Here is an 18410-nt window from a genome sequence, read left to right as displayed (position 1 = left end):
AATGCCACCTGTCTGATCCCAATTGGATTCTCCAAGGAAGAGTTATGTCAAATCCCCCACAGTGACCTGATTATAGACTAGTTCAGTAGAGCAAACTTGTACGACGTGCCACGTGTCCCTGTTTCGACCTTTGGCTCTAAAAAAGATATACAAGAAACTAAAGTCCATCCTCTTTCTATACCTTCTTACGAAATTTCAATCCGATGCTCAGAGAGAAAGTTATGACAATTTTCCCCAAGTCACCTCTTTGGAATGTAATTCAGGAGTCTGCAAAAAGACCAACTTCCTCAAATCATATCTCCGCAAATATAGCGCGAAAAGATCTGAAATTCGGACCCGAGATTCAGCGCGATTTCTTCTCAAATGGTTTTTTTTTTAGCTTCTGAAACGTTGCAGAAAAAAGTTATAGTGAAAATGCCACGATGACCTGTTTGGAGCAGCGAACTCCTAGAATCCAAAGCTCTGATACCAAATGTTATGAAACCAACTCAAAAAAAGATAGAAAAGATAGATCAACGCCTTAGAATTCAACCTCTTCGAGGGGGCAACCTCCTTTACATTACACAAATGGTGGCGATTTGACTAGCTTCCTGAACGAAATTGCAACTGTAGATGAAAAGCATCGAATTTATGAGAGATGTGGCTTAAAATGCTAGATGTCATCATACTAGCAAATGACAGTGATGTAATTGCCGAATGTTGAATGTAAAACGATTCATCTGCGTATTCATGATCCAAATTGAATGAAAGCGGCGTTATGTCTTAGGTGGCAGTCATTGCATACTTTGGCATTCGATCCAAAGAACATATGTGGCGGATTTGACCCAGATTTTTGCATTAAAATATTGGAGACCTTTTCCCTTCTGTAAAGTGGCAAACGCATCTCCAGAAATTTGATGGCGGTGTACAAGAAAGAGTTCAAGGCAATGAGTGGTTATTTGACAGATTCAGGAGAGGCAATTTTGAAGCGAGTGGAGCATTTTATTCAAAGCTATTGGGTCCTATGAGGGTAAATATTTCAAAAGCGGTCTCGCCTACATCAGCGCCAGATGGAAAGAGTCAAGCGCGAGAAGGCTCAAAAAAGGAATGGAGGTGGAGAAATCAAATAGTGGTCAGCGGGCTGCTCAGAATATCCGCCGGGAAGATCACCTGGTTCATGCAACAAAGCTGACATGGGTTAGCAAGCAACACAATAGTGTTGCTACAGCCATTGTTAGAGCTGAAGAGGAAATGCGCAGATATACTATGAGGGCAGAAAAGACTTGGAGTAAATGAAGAAATTGATCCTAGAGCTAGTGGGGGTATGAATGGTTTCTTTTGCCTTTGCGATGGAGAAGCATGCCCCCCCTATCTTCACTTCGCCTATCAAGGGGATGGAAAATATCACAAACAATCAAGTACTTTCTGTTATTTACAAGTTCCCACCAACACAAAAACACATTACAAGGCCTCCTACTGGAGTAATAAAACCAAAGAAGTCTGTATGCGAGAATGATGTAAATACACCAACTCTATGGCATGAAGATAATGGGAGGAAGGCACATGATCGAGAAAAGGCCACACCATACTGGACCTGCCTCAGCTCCTCATCTAGGAAAATCTGCTCATCGTCTTATTGCCAACAGTCTACAATTAAGGAACAACAGCTCACAGGAGGTGACACTTAGTGTGCAGCATGAAGTTCATACTAGGGAGGTACTAACATGATTTATAGTCCTAATTCATATCCAAAGCGAGATGATAATCTTGGATATGAACATGGATATCCTTCAGATAGCTCTCAAAAATGTAACAATAGAGTGTACAATGGCAGTCAGAGTAATGAGCAGGGTTATGTTGTATCTGCTTTCAACAGTTATGTTGAAAGATGTAATGACAATCAGAATCATCGTCATAGCTATGGTAGTTCTTCACACCAGTAGTTCCAGTCCGGTGTCCCTATCGATGAGTATTATGGTTACCAAGGAAAAAAGGACATTCAACAGCAAAATGGCAGAAGAAATTCCCACTCATATCAGGATAACATGACACAAGTCTTCAATACAGGGAACTCTTCGACAAGATTATCTATGATGAATGCAAAGCATGTACTGGAAAACAATGGCCAGTTATCCATTGCAATGCACTCAGGGAGGAATAAAATGCAAAAACAACTTTCACTACTGTCCCAGACATTGCTGAAGAACTTCACCTATAAGAAAAGGATTGAAAGATATACATTGGGGATATTTGAAAATATGCGATTTCAGAGCCCTCAGCTTTGCATGGCCTCCATAGACAATGAAGAGAGAAAATCCCCAAAGGCAGTTCATGTATCCAAGTCAAGTGCCAATTCAATTAAATATTTTGATTTTTTTTATCATTGGTAGTGGAGTGGCTGGTCTTAGATATGCCCTCGAGGTTGCAAAACATGGGTTTGTGGCAGTCATCACAAAAGCTGAACCACATGAGAGTAATACAAATTATGCGCAAGGTGGTGTTAGTGCAGTTTTTGCTCCTTCAGATTCTGTTGAGAACCACATTCGGGATACTATTGTTGCTGGTGCATACTTATGTGATAAAGAGACTGTAAAGGTGGTATGCACAGAAGGCCCAGATAGAGTTAAAGAGTTGATCACCATGGGTGCATCCTTTGATCATGGTGAAGATGGTAGCTTACATCTTGCTAGAGGGGGGGGGGGGGGGCATTCTCATCACCGTATTGTTCATGCAGCAGATATGACAGGAAGAGAGATTGAGCGAGCTTTGTTGAAGGCTGTTGTTAATAACCCCAACATCACCATGTTTGAGCATCACTTTGCCATAGACTTGCTTACGTTTGAGGATGGATCAAATATTTACTGTCACGGTGTGGACACATTGAACACTGACACTAATGAGGTGGTCCGCTTCATTTCAAGGGTAACTTTACTTGCATCTGGTGGGGCTAGACATATTTATCCTACTACCACAAATCCTCATGTTGCAACTGGTGATGGTATTGCGATGGCACATAGAGCATCTGCAGTTATTTCAAATATGGAGTTTGTACAATTTCATCTAACTGTATTAGCTGATGAAGGTCTACCAATTAAACCTCATACACGAGAAAATGCATTTTTAATAAGTGAAGCTGTTTGTGGGGCTGGTGGTATTCTTTACAATCAAGCTATGGAAAGGTTCATGCCACAGTATGAGTCCAGAGGAGAAATTGCACCTAGAGATGTGGTGGCACGCAGTATTGATGATCAAATAAAGAAACGGAATGAGAGATATGTTCTATTGGATATAAGTCACAGAGCCAAGGAGGAAACATTTTATCATTTCCCAAATATTTCTGCTGAGTGTTCGAAGTATGACCTTGACATAACAGAAAGTCCTATACCTGTAGTGCCAGCTGCACATTATATGTGTGGTGGGGTTCAAGCTAAAATTCATGGAGAGTCACCTATAATGGGTCTATATGTAGCTGGTGAAGTTTCCTGTACAAGACTTCATGGTGCCAATAGGCTTGCAAGCAACTCATTACTTGAAGCACTTGTGTTTGCACAGAAAGCGTTGAACACATCAGTATTGTTGTAAGCAGTGCATAAAGGAGGAGGGTTTGAATGACACAAAAGGTGAAAAAGTCGAAAACCAAGCGGTGAAAAGTGCACAGGGAAGGCAAAAAGTCAGAAATCGAAAATCGAAAATCTAAATCAGAGGCATCCACCAGGGTAGAGAAACAAGATTCGATTTCCTATTCTTCACTTCAGTTATGATCTGCAGCTACAACTGTCGTCTTTTTATTGATTATCAAAAAGTTTCAAGTGAAATAATGAAACGCTGTTCTGTCAATAGAATAGATGGACGGTTCATTTCATATCCTCAGGATTTTGGTTGTAACAACTCCCTATTTTCATTGATCTGTTTTCCCATTCCTGAAGTCATTTATTGTATGAAAAATTATGTGTGAGAGGTTCTGAGTTCTGGCAAACAGTGGGAGAGCTATAAAGGAAAACTTCACTGTACAATTTTGACAGAGAAATAATTAAATGGTGTAGCTCTGATTTATAAGATCCTTGCGGTATGAGTTTCGGCAATGTGTTTTTCTCTCTATTTCATATGTATCATGTGTTGTTTTACAGTCCATTCATGATTGTTTCCAGCTGAATACTTTCAAGTGAGAAAGGTAGAATTCAGTCATTTCTCTGCCTTGAGGAAGTGTTCAGTCTTTATGTGTTTTCTTCTACTTGGAAAGGATTCATACATTAATGCCCTTTTCAGCTTTCTTGAACAGTCTTTTCACCCCTTTTAATTTCAATTCGATTGATAAAATCTCATGCTTATCTCGCCTTATGAAATATCTTGTGCCTTTGGTTAAATCTCTGTTCATGCTGTCCTCGTCCCATACAGCCCAACAACTTAGTCATTAAATCAAATATCCCTCATTCAAATTCATTTACTAGCCTAAAATCAGTTAGCATTTAAGTCATCTCGCACCTGATTGCTCATTTTATCGAGATTGACTGGAGAGAGCCCTCTCCTGTCCTCGTAGGGCTAGCTATGAGGCTGAGCTTGGTTTGATGTTGCCTCGAGTTTTGCCTTCTTCAGCCTGAGGCAGATTCGAGCACTAACATAGTGGCGACTCCACTGGGGAAGGAAAATGGTTTACTTGTAGATTGTTTTGCCCCAGTACATATCTCAAGTTCAGAGCTGATTGTTGATGGTGAACAACGATCAGACATAAGAAGATGGCTGAAATCATTCACCTGGCGACTCCATTCACTGAAGAATCCAGCAATCAATCCTTCATGGTGACTCCACTGCAGAGAGATCAGTAGCAGTAAGATTTTCAAGATGGATCAGATTGCAAGAAGATACGCTCCCATGAGCTGAGATCACATCCCAGGTTTTCCAAATAAAATGCCCAAGGTAGATTGGTCAAAGAATTTGCCTGTGTTCAGAAATGTGGAACGTAATGACGTTGCTCTTCATCTGGTGAAATTCCACATTCATGTGCATAGATTAAAGATAAATTTTCCTGAGGACTGTTTGATGAAAATTTTTATGGCAACTTTGGAAGACGAAGCCCGGTCTTGGTATGAAAGCTTGCCACCTGCTTCCATTTATTGTCTAAAGGATTTTCATTCAGTATTCTTTGAGAATTATAAAGAATCTTATCCATCATTAAATTTAGTTCAGGATTTTTGCAAGCATGCTTATGGTTTTATTGAGAACCTTGAAAAATACTATGAGGATGATAATTTTACAAATGAAGAAATCATGGAAGCATTGTATGAAAATCTGTTTCAGCAGCCTATAGAACTGTTAGAGGAAACTTTGCAGCAAGATCAAAATCAGCAGGTTAAAGATTTACATATGACGGAAAATGATGTTCCAATCTCTGAAAATGATGATGATAAACCAGATCGAGAGACGGATTGTGATGAGGAAAAACATGTTGTTCCGAATCTCATAGAAGAGAATTACATGGTTGAGGCTGCCTCAAATGAAGAAGACAGAGTTACAGGCCTAACTACCCTCATCTCATCAGAACACAACCTTCCTACCAAGGAACATGAAAAACTGGCTATCATATCATATGAAGATGACCTACAGTACATTCACACCGCAGAAGATCAAAACATTCAGGATTTCCATTCAGATTCTTCTTCATATGTTTCATGTGTTGAAATGTTTTTCCAAGAAGAGATCTGCTCATCTATTTGTTCAGAATTTTTTGGGGACCAGGAGCAGATTTTCACTGAAGTACATTTTGAAGAAAGATCAGAAGCAGGTGAAAAGGACACCTTGTTCTTTTCTTCATGTTTTTCAGGATCCAATGGCAAATCTGTTGCAGCCAGCAGTGAAGGTGATTGTTGCAGTATTCGGTGAGGAAGGAGATCATGGTAAATTAGCTTTTTGGAGACCCAGTTACAAGCATCTACTGTTGACCAGAAGATCTGATAGGAAGAATTAGTCAAGAAGCCATCTTCTTGATTGGTTGCATTGGCATTTTGATATAGTTTGAGGATATATGGTCTTGTAAGAAACACAGGTGGCCATGTACTACCACCAAGCTTTAAGTTTTCAGTTCAGGTCTTGGTATTTTGAGTTAGTTTGCTAGAGTTAAGTTTTTCAGTCATTCTAGTTCGCATTGAGTCAGTTTGAGTCAAGTTTCAATCAATAAATGAGTCAACATCTTGTGTGGTTTGTTGAAATAATGACTCCATAGCCCAATGGACGAAGGCACTGTCTGCTCACCCAAAGATCTACAGTTCTTGGCACCTCCACAGAGCGGCAGCTACCATCCCAATTGGAGCCAATGTTAGACTCAGTCTTGTCAGTCTTCTGTCAGAGTCGAATTCACCAAGGTTCATTTCTCATCATTTGCAGTCATCAAATACTAGTTTGGTCAAAAAGGGTCATTTTAATCCTTGAGTCCAGGGTTTTGTCTCCAGAAGTGTGCACTAACGCCTGCAGGCCAAAGAGAGCTTCAATAAGGTTTCACTTCAAGATCCACATTATTAATAATGCTGAAGGACATTTCTTCTTCAAAACTCTGTTTTAAAGAAGAAATTATTAAATTCGTTCAATACATGGTTGATAAGGTTTTACAGCACTTCAGGCAGCCCTGCCCATCTTGCTAGGTTCAGCAGCCCCTATCCCTGCAAAAGCACAAACAGACAGAACATCATCAGCACAAAGAGACAAAGCAAGATCATACAAAACGGAGTTTGCATTCAAATGCCAGAATGCCCAAATTATACAACTTGGTTTGCCGAATCAGAAGAAATCAAGACAGTGTTGTTTGCTGAGCTTGGCTGATTGAAGCACGTTACAAAAGTGAAGGCTTTGAGAGAGTCCCCTTTTAGAGGATTTGTAATGTCTATGTCATGTAAAGCACCCAATAGCCAGGTCTATAATATTTACAGCATAAAAATGCTACATGAGCGGCATAAGAAGGAAAGTGTGTTGATAAGGAGCTACTCTTTGTTTTACACTTTCTCCAATGAAGACAATGACAAAAATGTCTGAAGAGACCAGGCAGATAGGAAGGTACATTAGAAGGAATCCAGGCCTTTTATTCTTGATGTAGGCCACATTCCTCGGAGTCATAACTCAAATATTTGGAATTTGTTAATAAGAGTGAATACAAGGCTGCGAATTCTGCTATCTGAAACAAAGTTTCAGAACAATTTTGAAGAATACTTTAACACACTCTGTTTGGCAAGACCAACCTTTGTTGATCGTATTTTGCAAATGAAGAATCACAAGAGTGAAGTCTCTGAGGAAGTGATGAAGGAGAAGATAGCCAGACGCTATTTTGCGGAACAAATTTTAAAAAGGATAAATACTGGAAGAAGCAGAGAAAGAAGCGCATGTCGTCAACTGTTAAAATCCATGACTGAAGACTTTATTGATGTTTATAAAGGAGATATTTTAAATGAACTTCCCGGTTTAGGAACCTACACCATGATGTTAAGGCCAACACCCCTGCAAGAGACACTTTTCAGAAAAATACATGAAATAGTTCATATGAAAAAGTCCACCTGTTCAAATGTGGAGTTGGAGATGATGGTCTCAATTGCTCCATACATCCTTGTCTTCTCAAAGATCTGGTATTCATTGAAAAGTACTGGGGGTTTATCATGGAGAGAGGGCAAAACTGGTGATTTTTTCAGATTAAAACTGTGTTATGAGTCTGCGCGGCGCATTGGCTTAGAGCGCGGTGCACATAGGCCACGCGGCGCATTGGGCGCTCCTCCACAGTGCATTTTTTGCACTGACGCGGCACACTCACCAAGCGCGGCGCACTGGGAGTGCGCACGCCGCACAGAGCCCCAAGGCCGAATTTTATCATCGATTCATCAAAAATTTCAATTTGTTGCGGCTCAATTCTTCTCCAAGAGCCAGAAGGAATCATTCTATGATCTACTGCTTGATGTTAAAGGCTGCCGAGATGTCTATGCTTCATTTGATAAGTCTGTTGAAGCTTGAGCAACTTGATGGTGATGACAAATATCATGCAGAGCAGTATGGACTTCAGGAGGCAAGAAAAGGTGTTCTTTTACTTGGTTTTTATCCTGTACTACAAATTCAGTTGAGGCGATTTGAATATAATTTCATGCGACACAGCAATGGTTAACTGGTGGATTGGCGATTTTGTGGTTGTAAGCGGTGGAGGTAGTGCGGGTGCTATCATAATAACTTTGCTCAGATCGGAAGTGCTGCAAGAAACAAAAGGGATCTAGTAACACCCACATCCTTGACGTCGTTGAGGCAGTGCAGATGCATTCATCAGCCTGAGGCTAAAGATCAAAGTTGTATCCATGAGGGCAAGATGAAATCTGTGAGATGTCTTGGATGTGAGATGCCTTTGCCTAACTCTGAATGGAGGAATACACTGGAAGGCATGTCTGATTTGGTTAGAGTGAAAATTTATAACGAGAAACCAAAGAAAAGGATGGCCTCTTCAACTCTACACAATCAATTTCTATTAGTGAAGACAATGATGAAATGTCGTCCACTCCAACATTCAGCCTAGCACATGAGAATGATACATCTGACATTTTTAGTTTGGGAACTGAGATTGATGGTTTCAATGAGATCGGTAGGAAAAATGGTTTCCGCCTTCAATCTGCACAACAGAGTCTTATTTGTGAAGGAAATGATTTGATCTTGTCTAAACCATCATGTAAACCTTCATTTTGGAATGAAGACATTGGAAGATCAACCAATTTTGTCAATATAGAAAGATCAAATGATAATATGAGAGTTAAATATTGTCGTGATATGCTTTTGCCTATATCTGGCTTGAGGAAAAGCCTGGAAGGCACAGTTGATATAGTTAGTGTGAAAAACCTCAGTGAGAAATCAAAGAAAAAGGATGGTCTCCAAGCTGTGCAGTCAGTTTCTATTAGCAAAGTAAATGATGACCTGCTGACTTCTCCATCATCTAAAATTGTATATGAGAATGATATCTCTGATGTGGTCGGTCTGAAAAGTGAGAGTGATGGGTTCAATCAGAGACTCAAGGTAAAAGTGTCTCTTCAATATTCCCATAATGTTTCTGCCAGTGCCATTGGTGATACAGAACAATGTGTAAAAACAGAAATATTGCAAATAAAAACAGAAGAGTCTGAGAGTATGCTTCCAAAATATGATCGTGATTCTCTATCTGTTCAATTAGAGTTGCAAGAGAAGCAGGTACTACCAATGGTGGCGATTTGACTAGCTTCCTGAACGAAATTGCAACTGCAGATGAAAAGCATCGAAGTTATGAGAGATGTGGCTTAAAATGCTAGATGTCATCATACTAGCAAATGACAGTGATGTAATTGCCGAATGTTGAATGTAAAATGATTCATCTGCGTATTCATGATCCAAATTGAATGAAAGCGGCGTTATGTCTTAGGTGGCAGTCATTGCATACTTTGGCATTCGATCCAAAGAACATATGTGGTGGATTTGACCCAGATTTTTGCATTAAAATATTGGAGACCTTTTCCCTTCTGTAAAGTGGCAAACGCATTTCTAGAAATTTGATGGCGGTGTACAAGAAAGAGTTCAAGGTAGTGAGTGGTTATTTGACAGATTTAGGAGAGGCAATTTTGAAGCGAGTGGAACATTTTATTCAAAGCTATTGGGTCCTATGAGGGTAAATATTTCAAAAGCGGTCTCGCCTACATCAGCGCCAGATGGAAAGAGTCAAGCGCGAGAAGGCTCAAAAAAGGAATGGAGGTGGAGCAATCAAATAGTGGTCAGCTGGCTGCTCAGACTATCCGCCGGGCAGATCACCTGGTTCATGCAACAAAGCTGACAAGGGTTAGCAAGCAGCACAGCAGTGTTGCTACAGCCATTGTTAGAGCTGAAGAGGAAATGCGCAGAAATACTGTGAGGGCAGAAAAGACTTGGAGTAAATGAAGAAATTGATCCTAGAGCTAGTGGGGGGATGAATGGTTTCTTTTGCCTTTGCGATGGAGAAGCATGCCCCCCCATCTTCACTTCGCCTATCAAGGGGATGGAAAATATCACAAACAATCAAGTGCTTTCTGTTATTTACAAGTTCCCACCAACACACAAACACATTACAAGGCCTCCTACTGGAGTAATAAAACCAAAGAAGTCTGTATGCGAGAATGATGTAAATACACCAACTCTATGGCATGAAGATAATGGGAGGAAGGCACATGATCGAGAAAAGGCCACACCATACTGGACCTGCCTCAGCTCCTCATCTAGGAAAATCTGCTCATCGTCTTATTGCCAACAGTCTACAATTAAGGAACAACAACTCACAGGAGGTGACACTTAGTGTGCAGCATGAAGCTCGTACTGGGGAGGTACCAACATGATTTATAGTCCTAATTCATATCCAAAACGAGATGATAATCTTGGATATGAACATGGATATCCTTCAGATAGCTCTCAAAAATATAACAGTAGAGTGTACAATGGCAGTCAGAGTAATGAGCAGGGTTATGCTGTATCTGCTTTCAATAGTTATGGTGAAAGATGTAATGACAATCAGAATCATCGTCATAGCTATGGTAGTTCTTCACACCAGTAGTTCCAGTCTGGTGTCCCTATCGATGAGTATTATGGTTACCAAGGACAAAAGGACATTCAATAGCAAAATGGCAGAATAAATTCCCACTCATATCAGGATAGCATGACACAAGTCTTCAATACAGGGAACTCTTCCACAAGATTATCTATGATGAATGCAAAGCATGTACTGGAAAACAATGGCCAGTTATCCATTGCAATGCACTCAGGGAGGAATAAAATGCAAAAACAACTTTCACTACTATCCCAGACATTGCTGAAGAACCTCACCTATAAGAAAAGGATTGAAAGATATACATTGGGGATATTTGAAAATATGTGATTTCAGAGCCCTCAGCTTTGCATGGCCTCCATAGACAATTAAGAGAGAAAATCCCCAAAGGCAGTTCATGTATCCAAGTCAAGTGCTAATTCAATTAAATATTTTGATTTTTTTTTTATCATTGGTAGTGGAGTGGCTGGTCTTAGATATGCCCTCGAGGTTGAAAAACGTGGGTCTGTGGCAGTCATCACAAAAGCTGAACCACATGAGAGTAATACAAATTATGCGCAAGGTGCTGTTAGTGCAGTTTTTGCTCCTTCAGATTCTGTTGAGAACCACATTCGGGATACTATAGTTGCTGGTGCATACTTATGTGATAAAGAGACTGTAAAGGTGGTATGCAAAGAAGGCCCAGATAGAGTTAAAGAGTTGATCACCATGGGTGCATCCTTTGATCATGGTGAAGATGGTAGCTTACATCTTCCTAGAGAGGGGGGGGGGGCATTCTCATCACCGTATTGTTCATGCAACAGATATGACAGGAAGAGAGATTGAGCGAGCTCTGTTGAAGGCTGTTGTTAATAACCCCAACATCACCATGTTTGAGCATCACTTTGCCATAGACTTGCTTACATTTGAGGATGGATCAAATATTTACTGTCACGGTGTGGACACATTGAACACCGACACTAATGAGGTGGTCTGCTTCATTTCAAGGGTAACTTTACTTGCATCTGGTGGGGCTGGACATATTTATCCTACTACCACAAATCCTCGTGTTGCAACTGGTGATGGTATTGCGATGGCACATAGAGCATCTGCAGTTATTTCAAATATGGAGTTTGTACAATTTCATCTAACTGTATTAGCTGATGAAGGTCTACCAATTAAACCTCATACACGAGAAAATGCATTTTTAATAAGTGAAGCTGTTTGTGGGGCTGGTGGTATTCTTTACAATCAAGCTATGGAAAGGTTCATGCCACAATATGATTCCAGAGGAGAACTTGCACCTAGAGATGTGGTGGCATGCAGTATTGATGATCAAATAAAGAAACAGAATGAGAGATATGTTCTATTGGATATAAGTCACAGAGCCAAGGAGGAAACATTGTATCATTTCCCAAATATTGCTGCTGAGTGTTCGAAGTATGGCCTTGACATAACAGAAAGTCCTATACCTGTAGTGCCAGCTGCACATTATATGTGTGGTGGGGTTCAAGCTAAACTTCATGGAGAGACACCTATAATGGGTCTATATGTAGCTGGTGAAGTTGCCTGTACAGGACTTCATGGTGCCAATAGGCTTGCAAGCAACTCATTACTTGAAGCACTTGTGTTTGCACAGAAAGCGTTGAACACATCAGTATTGTTGTAAGCAGTGCATAAAGGAGAAGGCCTTGAATGACACAAAAGGTGAAAAAGTCGAAAACCAAGCGGTGAAAAAGGCACAGGGAAGGCAAAAAGTCAGAAACCGAAAAGCCAAAATCTAAATCAGAGGCATCCACCAGGGCAGAGAAACAAGATTCGATTTCCTATTCTTCACTTCAGTTATGATCTGCAGCTACAGCTATCGTCTTTTTATTGATTATCAAAAAGTTTCAAGTGAAATAATGAAATGTTGTTCTGTCAATAGAACAGATGGACGGTTCATTTCATATCCTCGGGATTTTAGTTGTAACAACTCCCTATTTTCATCGATCTGTTTTCCCATTCCTGAAGTTATTTATTGTATGAAAAATTATGTGTGAGAGGTTCTGAGTTCTGGCAAACAGTGGGAGAGCTGTGAAGGAAAACTTCACTGTACAGTTTTGACAGAGGAATAATTAAATGGTGTAGCTCTGATTTATAAGATCCTTGCGGTATGAGTTTCAACAATGTGTTTTTCTCTCTGTTTCATATGTATCATGTGTTGTTTTGCAGTCCATTCATGATTGTTTCCAGTTGAATACTTTCAAGTGAGAAAGGTAGAATTTAGTCATTGCTCTTCCTTGAGGAAGTGTTCAGTCTTTATGTGTTTTCTTCTGCCTGGAAAGGATTCATACATTAATGCCCTTTTCAGCTTTCTTGAACAGTGTTTTCACCCCTTTTAATTTCAATTCGATTGCTAAAATCTCATGCTTATCTCGCCTTATGAAATATCCTGTGCCTTTGGTTAAATCTCTGTTCATGCAGTCCTCGTCCCATACAGCCCAGAAACTTAGTCATTAAATCAATTACCCCTCATTCAAATTCATTTACTAGCCTAAAATCAGTTATCACTTAAGTCATCTCGCACCCGATTGCTCATTTTATCGAGATTTACTGGAGAGAGCCCTCTCCTGTCCTCGTAGGGCTAGCTACGAGCCTGAGCTTGGTTTGATGTTGCCTCGAGTTCTGCCTTCTTCAGCCTAAGGCAGATTCGAGCGCTAACAAAACCAGTGTACACCATTACCAAAGGTGCTTGGTATACCGAAGGTGCCTGATACCACATTGCTGACACTCGTGGATGTAGTACCCTCGTCCTTGTCGATTTTGTTTTGTTTGAGGTTTATTGATTACAAGCATTGATGCACTTGAATCTATTTATCAACCCTCTTGTATTAAACATTAAATTCCTTATTTATTGGTACATTTATGTGTGAAAAAAAATCTAATCCTTCTCAGAAACAAATAATTCCTTTCATGCATAGAATTGCAGCAAGAGTAGAGGAATAAATATTATTTTTACTGGCATATATGTTTTTCAATTTATGTATTAAACAAATTTTCATTCTCCTCTATCTAAAATGATATAGGAATTTGAAATCAATAGTGAGTGGGTGGGATAGCAACTTTAAATCGAATTGGAATAAAAAAAATAACTAGCAAAAGTGATTGTTGGAATTGAACCTATGACCCACACTATTTTTTTCATCCTTTTGTTTTGATCATATGAAAACGAGGTTGAAATAAAAGACCAACCAAACCTTTATGTCAAGATATCACACTGAGAGTCATATCATGCATCTCTTTCTTTCCAATATTAACAATCATTTTCTCTACTGCCAATCCTTGTGACCACACAAAACATTGAAATCGGTTTGATACTTGGACATACATTGAAATATATGCAATATAATGAAATTAATGTGTGAAGCACTTAAACCAATGTACACAAATATATTTTATTTATTGTAAAACACTAAAATCAATGTTAGTATCTCCTGTACAAGCAGTAAAATTAATACATTATCAATTTAATCCATTCTACCTCTTCAACATCAAACACATAGGCCTTTCTGTAGGTTTTAGGCTATATATTTCTCATTTTGTCATTTATTAAACCAATCTCCTGAATGATATTTCATTGTATCATCAATGAAATCAATACATTGATAAAAGAATAGTAATGAAAGGAAAAGTGGGTGTTCATCTAAGCATTTTTACTAGAGAACTAATGGCCTAGGCTTATTCCATATTTACAAGAGTGATATGCACATAAATATTACCCACTAGGGTAGTTCACTTCTCTCCCTCACCCTCTCTAATGCTAAAGGTAATACTTCCCCTAAACCCTAAGCCACCATTTTACCATACTTTTAGTAATTTCATCATGTTGATCATATTAATATATATGTCCATTTGGCCATTGTTGCTCTTGTATATGAATCTTTCAACTCAATTTTTTTATCGAATCAAATGTCCTTATGTGAGTTGTGTTTCTAGTTCTATTCCATTGCACTATTGATATTCAAGCAATTTATTTAATCTCATATTCTAACATTTCCAAAAATTAGTGGACTTATAGAAATAATCCCAATGAAATGACTTTCTAGTTGTGAAATTATCATCTCCTAAATAAACATTGGATTTAGTTAATCCAATCATCAATCCATGGGATTGACTATTAATTAAAGTACAGAATATTGTCAAACAAATATACACAACATAAAATTTTATAAGGCGTCTTCACATTACTGATAAATTTAAATTGTTAATGGCCAAGTTATTGTTGTTGTTGTTGTTGTTTTTTTTTTTTTTTTTTTTTTTATATGTTAATTTTCTAGTCTATTCTATGGAGTCATATCTACATTTTGTGTACATTGTGATTAATACTATTTCCAAAGTCTAGTGTTCATTATTTGCATTTAGAGAATTGTCACGTTGTTTCCATGACAAGTGGTTGGCAAAAGATGTATGCTTTGTTTCTTTTTGTTGCATTAAATGTTAGATTGGGGTTATAATATTTCTAGTTTTTAGATTATTCCTTTTACCATTTCTTAAATAAATGCAATGAATCAATTTTCATTTTATCATCATTTAAATAAATTTAGACTATTTATATACATGTCTTCCAGATCCATTTATGTGAAACTAATACATTTGTGTGATGGATCTGAAAGGCATATATCTAAATAATTATACTCAAAGAAGCCTACATTTTAGACAAATCAATAAGATTAATAGTAGCACTTGATTGTTGATCAAACAAAGTTTTTTTTATTTTTTATTATCCATTTCAAAATCAATCTCAAACAAATCGATGTCTATCCAAGTGGATGGGCGGTTTCACCAACAGTCAATTGAGTTTAACCCTAAGTGGAATATTGGTCCAAAATATCCCTTTCATAAAGTTATTATGAAGAATTGTGAGTATGTTCTTGGGTTAACCGCTTTGGAGCGTGCATTCCTTCATTTCTTGTTTCATGTGTATAGGCTAAGCCCTTATATTAAGAGGGGGGCCAAATATGTCAGGTACACACCATGTTATCTACATGTTGTGACAACATCACATTTCACATTTTTTTAATTTTTTAAACTTTATTTCTTTCCCAGTGTTAATATTCAAAATTAATATTAATAAGTAGTCTTCTTGTATATAGGAACAATTGTATCGAACAACTCCTCCAATGACCCCTTCCAAGGCTTCTCCATGGGAGGAGTAGTTTCAGGTTCCAAGAGGGATATTAGACGACATTTCGAGGGGTCTCTTGGGCATACTATCGGTACACATTCGATTGCTAGTAAACATGTTCAACACTACGCTATAAATTTAATGTTTAACATGTGAATAATCTTCTTTGAAACATGTTTAATGTGAAAAAATATCGTTGTTGACAGGTGCATGAGTTGAGCTTGAGGTTGGAATTATTTGAGTACTCCGCCTTCGAGAACCAACCAACTATCTGATAGAGTTGGTTTAGGTAAAATCTGAATAGAAATATTGAAGTGAGATGTTTAATGCATGGAAATTTATTGCACGTGTCTAATAGTTGTGATTGACAATAATTCTTTCATTGAAATACTTGTGATTGAAATATTTATAGGTTTTAGATTATTCCTTTTATCATTTCCTAGATAAGTGCAATGAATCAATTTGCAATTTATCATCATTTAAATAAATATAGTCTAATCAATAAGATTAATAGTAGCGCTTGATTGTTGATCAAATAAAGTTTCTTTTTTTCATTATCCATCCCAAACTCGATCTCAAACAACTAGATATCTATCCAAGTGGATGGGTGGTTTCACCAAAAATCAATTGAGTTTAACCCTAAGTGGAATATTGGTCCAAAATATCCCTTTCATAAATTTATTGTGAATAATTGTGAGTATTTTATTGGCTCAACTACTCTAGAGCATGCGTTCCTTCATTTTTTGTTTCATGTGTATAGGCTAAGCCCTTATATTAAGAGGGGTGGGGGGTGGGGGGGGATATGTCAGGAACAAACCATGCTCTTTACAATCCATATTTAAACTTTAATTCTTGCCCAATTTCAATCTTCAAGATTACTATTAATAACTAGTCCTCTTGTATATAGGAACAATGGAATCAAACAACTTCTCTAATGACCCCTTGCAAGGCCTCTCCATGGGAGGAGCAGTGTTAGGTTACAACATCCATATTTGACGCCTTTCTGAGGGGTCTCTTGGGCATACTACATGTGAAAATTCTATTGCTAGTAAACATGTTCAATGCCACACTATAAATATAATGTTTAACATGTGAATAATATTCTTTGACATGTGTTTAATGTGAAAATATATAATTTTTGATAGGTGCATGGGTTGAGCTTGAGTTTGGCCATGATGATTTGAGTACTCCGCCTTCAAGAACCAACCAAATGTATGATAGAGTTGGTTCAAGTAAAATCTAAATAGAAATCTTGAAGTGAGATGTTTTGAATGCATGAAAATTTATTGTATGTGTCTCATATTTGTGATTTAAATATTTCTAGGTTTTATATTAATTCCTTGTATCATTTCTCAAATAAATGCAATGAATCAATTTGAATTTTATCATGATTTAAATAAATTTAGACTAATCAATAATATTAATCATAGCGCTTGATTATTGATCAAACGAAGTTTCTTTTTTACATTATTCAACTCAAAATTGATCTCAAACAACTCGATATCTATCTAGGTGGATGGGTGGTTTCGCCAACAATCAATTGAGTTTAACCCCAAGTGGAACATTGGTCCAAAATATCCCTTTCATAAAGTTATTATGAAGAATTATGAGTATTTTGTTGGCTCAGCCACTCTGGAGTGTGCATTCCTTCATTTCTTATTTAACGTGTACAGGATAAGCCCTTATACTTAGAGGCGCACAGGGGGGAATATGTCAGAAACAAACCATGCTCTTTGCATTTTGTGACAACATCACATTTCTATTTTTTTTAAATGATGGAAGATTCATATTAAACCCTTTTCTAACATTGTTATTCTTTGATATTAAATAATAAAAATATTTAAATCCATATTTAAACTTTAATTCTTTCCCAATGTCAATCTTCAAGATTAATATTAATAACTAATCCTCTTGTATATAAGGAAAATGACATTGAACAACCCCTCCAGTGATCCCTTGCAAGGCCTCTCCATGGGAGGAGCATTATTAGGTTCCAATAGGAATATTAGACTCCATTCTGAGGGGTGTCTTGGGTGTACTATAGGTACACATTCGATTGCTAGTAGACATGTTCAACACTATGCTATAAATTTAATGTTTAACATGAGTAATCTTATTTGAGACATGTTTAATGTGAAAAAATATCGTTGTTGATAGGTGTATGGGTTTAGCTTCAGGTTGGCTGTAATGGTTTGAGTACGCTACCTTCAAGAACCAACCAACTATTTGATAAAGTTGGTTAAGGTAAAATATGAATAGAAATATTGAAGTGAGATGTTTAATGTACAAAAAATTATTTCACATGTCTCATACTTGTGATTGACAATTTGATGTAAATTTTATAGGCCTTACATATAGATCTGTTGATAGGGATTCCCTCACGTGTAGACACAATTATGAGGGGTCTACTGCACATGGTACATGTATACGTTTAATTTCTAGTTAACATGTTCAAGTCTATACAATATATAAATTTAATTTTAACATGTGAATACTTTCTTCTTTCACACACATTTAATGTGAAAAAATATCATCATCCATAGGTGAATGGATTGAGAATGAGGCTGGCCATGTTGATTCTCAATGACTCGTCCAATAGCATTAAGGTGAAAGTTTAACATAAATCTTGTTCAAGACATGTTTAATGTTAAAAGTTATCCCATCTCTCATACTTATGCATGATTCAAAATTTGATGTTTTGTACAGGGCATAATAGCTCTGAGTTTGTTTCCTTAGAAG

General features: G+C 37.8%; 2 pseudogenes; both read left to right on the top strand.

Moving 5' to 3' along the window:
• Positions 1 to 2024: 2024 nt before the first annotated feature.
• On the top strand, positions 2025 to 4852 carry LOC149249520 (L-aspartate oxidase 2-a, chloroplastic pseudogene; annotated as a pseudogene).
• Positions 4853 to 10636: 5784 nt separating this feature from the next.
• On the top strand, positions 10637 to 12173 carry LOC149249519 (L-aspartate oxidase 2-a, chloroplastic pseudogene; annotated as a pseudogene).
• The last annotated feature ends 6237 nt before the right edge of the window (positions 12174 to 18410 follow it).

The sequence above is a fragment of the Pinus tabuliformis genome, chromosome 7 (genome assembly GCF_031772625.1).
Source record: "Pinus tabuliformis cultivar Carrire ecotype Pingquan chromosome 7, CPIR1, whole genome shotgun sequence".
In the NCBI taxonomy this organism is placed as follows: domain Eukaryota; kingdom Viridiplantae; phylum Streptophyta; class Pinopsida; order Pinales; family Pinaceae; genus Pinus; species Pinus tabuliformis.
Note: the sequence above shows the minus strand (reverse complement) of the source record. Positions and strands in the feature narration are given on the sequence as shown.